At 41.4% G+C, this 4,073-nt stretch overlaps 1 protein-coding gene across 5 annotated transcripts in view; it reads left to right on the forward strand.

Annotated features, from left to right (window-relative positions):
• Cop1 (COP1, E3 ubiquitin ligase) overlaps positions 1 to 4,073 on the forward strand; it is a 212,767-nt gene that overhangs the window by 201,699 nt on the left and 6,995 nt on the right. The gene's annotated exons all lie outside the window — the stretch shown is intronic.

Raw genomic sequence — 4,073 nt, forward strand, 5'->3', positions numbered from 1 at the left:
GGATCTACAAAGTTCAGATTCCTCCAGGTAGGTGTTGTTTGGATCTGGTTGCTGTGCTCCACTTCTTTCTGCTGCAGCCGTTAGAGTTGAACCCTTTGTGTCTCTCTGGCAAGATGTTCTGCTCCTGAATCAGCTGGGTGGGTCTTGCCTCTAGCGTCTTTTCAGGGAGTCCTGCTGAAGGGTTCCTATGTGCACTCTGGGTTGAATGAAGATCCGCGGGCCCTGGGTGGTCTCACTCACATGCCGGCCCGAGCTCTGGATGTATTCAGGATCAGGTGGGTCCCTGGTCATCTCACTTACTCACCAGGCCTGTGCTCTGGGTCTACTCAGGATCCAGTGGCCCTGGGCAGTCTCACTTTCCGGGCCTGCGCTCTGGGTCTATTCAGGATCAGGCGGGCCCCGGGTCGTCTCACTCACTCACCGGGCCTGGGCTCTGGGTCTATTCAGGATCCCGCAGCCCCGGGTAATTGTTCTTATTTGAAGCCTATATTCTTTACTTATTTTTATTTAAGTAAAGATACTAAATTGAGCCATCTTCCTCACTGTTTTCTATCCTCTAGGGACTATATTTGCAAACACTGTATGTTAAACATAGTGATTTATCGTTCCCATTTTACCAAATGCTTTATCTGTGGGAGTCAGGTGGATATACACTTTTAACATTGGACATATTCTGAAGAGTCAAGGTTTATAGGGCAAACTGTTGAAGGCAGAGCTGCTTACATAAATTTTCATTAGAGATATAACTTAGTTATATCTCTTGGTTTTAAAGGAGAAATATAAAAAGGATTTTAGTGTGCATTTTCTGTATCTCACAGTATTTTGTCACTTCAAACTGGAATTCAGCTATGGTTGTTGTATGTTATTGGCTTCAAATTAGTTGTTCAGATATAGGTATACAAAATTGGTCAAAAAAGTTAAAGAGAAAAACAAAATTTAAGCATTAATTACTCCTTTCAGTAGACCAGAAATCATCAATAGTTATCCAAGCTATCCTTTGTATATACATATGTATTTCTATATTTTTTTCCCTTCTTTCTTTTCTCCTTTCCCTCGTCCAGTTCTTTCTTTGCAAGTATAAACATTGTATTATCTCCCTAGTGTAAGAACCTGAAATCTGAAAGGTACTGTGAAACGGACAAAAACTGTTCATAGGGAGGTAGATACTCTGCCACTAGGTAGTATTGTTGAAGGAAATGTGTATGTTTATCAAGTTGACCAGTGCTGGGTGTGGGAGGCCCACCTGAGGATTGTTGGTAGCAGCATAAGAGGCAGAACTAGAGTGGCTGTTAGGGATGCTTTTTTTTGGAGCTCTTGGAAGCTGCTGGTTCTCTTGGGCTGTTCTGCTGGAGGACCTCGTCATGCTGGCTTTCCTTGTGAACTTGGTTGTTCTGTGAGGAGGAGGAGTTCCACACCTCACTGTTGCTGAGCATGTCTGCTGTGCTTTTTCAGGGGAGTTCTGATTCTTGAGCATTGCGTTCTGACTCCAGATCCCTCAGCCTGCTAGCACAGATCTTTCATCCTGCTGGCATAGACTATCTAGCTTCCACCACTGACCTTTGGAACTTTGCAGTGCAGATCCGTGAAGTGAACATGTAAGAGACATTGTCCTAAGCTCTAGGCTTCCTGTTGGACTTGTGAGAGGCATTGTTATGAGCTCTAGGTCTTCAGCTGGACTCATTCAAGATATTATTATAGGACCCAGGCCCTTAGCTGGATTCTTTGGTCTTTAGTATGTGAACAGATTTCCTGCAGTCTTTGTATATGGTTCTTTCAATGATTCATCATAGGATAATCTTATAAAATGTGCTTTGTATTGTTTTCCCTTGCAAAATCCCAAACTATGACAAAATTGGGCTTGCTCTTTGTTTTAGAAATAAATTTGGCTAAGATGTTTGATATTCAGACAGATAATGAGGTTAAGCTTAACAGCCTAGGCAGTATGGTAATAACAATAAGCTTGTTTTCTGGAGGGTTAACAACTTAAGTTTGCAGACCAAAATTAGAGAAAAAGGAGGGCCGCAAAGAAAGCCAACATTTTGGCCCTAGCCTTCCAAGGTCAATTAAGTCTCAGAACATATGAGAACTTGTATGTAACTCTATAGTATTCTAAGTTTTCTGATCAAGGAGATTATGGGGCCAAAGAGGAAAGTGATCGATGATGTGGAGTGTGCCTAAGGAGAGTCACCTGCAGAGAAAACATTCTCTCAGGCTTTCACAGAGAGCACATTGGCCAAGCAATGGCCGTGACTCATCCACATGGCTGACACTGACAAAGGATCTACAATCTGAGGTACAGGATCTCAGGATAAATCCTGAGAGGATTTCACTGACCTTATCAGACCCAAAAGCTACAACTTGTTGCATAGGTCCTGCTTTACCTTGGTCTTAACCATCCAGCAGAAAAGTATAAAAATGAAGTATAAGAAGTAAGCCCCAAAAGTGCCCTGAAGGCATTGGAGGAGAAAAAAAAAAAAGAAGTAAGCCATGCTGTTATGTTGAGCTGTAGGGGACTCAGGTCAACAATTTCTGACATTGCCAGTGAAACGGAAGACCCAATACTATTATGGACTACTGGACTCTTTTAAAATATTTTGCTGAGTTGACACATCTATAATATTCAAATAATGGAACTTAACAAAAAAAAGGGGATACAGATAAATGTCTATTTTGTATCTGTGTATTCAAAGTGGTTAGCATAGAGATATAGTTACATTCTCTTAATGAATAGAGTGATTTGTTCTAATGGTGTTTGTATATAGGATATCATGTCCGCATCTTGTACAGCAGTTAACCACTAGGAAGAATGTGTGCAATGTACTAATTATTGAAACTGTCCTACCAATTTGGTTTGAAACTGCCTCATTGCTATTTGTTTCTCAATAAAATTATGGAAAAAACCTAAAAATTTAAAATTTAAAAAAATTTTAAAAAGCAAAATTGGCACTGAAATTTGTGTAAGATTCCACAACTGAGTAAGAAATAGAGTTGCAGTGGTAGGAAGGCAAAGGTGGGGTATGAGTGGGACATAAGGGCCTCTTAGTAAGGTTTGTCTATGTGGGCTCTTCCTTGTGCCATCTCACCTCCTCCAACAAGGTTGTTATCCCTTTTTTGGTGTGGCCTTGGCTTAGGAGCAGAGAGTAGGAGGACATACCTTCACAGAAGCAATTTATGTTCTGTTTTCGGGTAGAAAGGAAGAAGATAGGTAGTTGTCCTTTGCTTTTTCTCAGGTGCCTTCTAATCTGATAATTCTTATACCATAGTGACACATTTGGAGGTGGTACATTCTGGTCTCTTGCAATACCAAAGAAAAACTAATCGTATGTCTTCCTTGCATAAAGATATCCACTCGGGCTGAGGAGATAGCTCAGCAATCGAAGCACCTGCCTGGCAAGCGCAAGGACCCACATTTGATCTTCAGTACCACATGCTGTGCCATCCCAGGAACCCCAGGTGCACAGCGCTAGCCACTGAAACCAAGTGTGGCTGTACATGCCTGTAATCCCAGCACTGGGGAAGCTGAGACAGGATCACTAGGAGTCTGAGCTGCGTAGTGAGACTTTGTACCAAACAAAGACGCTCACTCATTATGTTTAAGTAAAATTCAGACTCTGGTATGCTGCAATTTCTATGCTTAACCCCACCTACTATTCCCATAATTAGACTGATACATAAGCTGCTTTCTAGTTCAAGGATTTCTTATCCCAAAACCATTTTCTCTATAATTCATGATGTTTACACAATCATGTTTCTTTGCCAAACATATCCTCCATCTTTCTTATGGAAAAACTTCTGCTTTTACTTCACTGTTTCCTATCCCCATTGTGGGCTTATTTATGAAGCTTTTCTCATCTCTTTCCAGGTGGAGGATCACCTTTTTCTGCTTCTTTAGTTGCCCCTTTGAACTTGTTTAAAAATGTCCTTCCCCTGCAGGTCTGTAATCTTGAGATAAAACTGTCATGTTCTTCTTTAAAATACAGTGCTCTGGGGCCAGGAAGATCGCTCAGGTACCAGAGCACTTGCCTGGCAAGCACAGGGTCCTGAGTTCAATCCCTGGTATCAAAATAAATAAT

The sequence above is a fragment of the Octodon degus genome, unplaced genomic scaffold (assembly GCF_000260255.1).
Source record: "Octodon degus isolate 3935 unplaced genomic scaffold, OctDeg1.0 scaffold00017, whole genome shotgun sequence".
NCBI lineage: Eukaryota > Metazoa > Chordata > Mammalia > Rodentia > Octodontidae > Octodon > Octodon degus.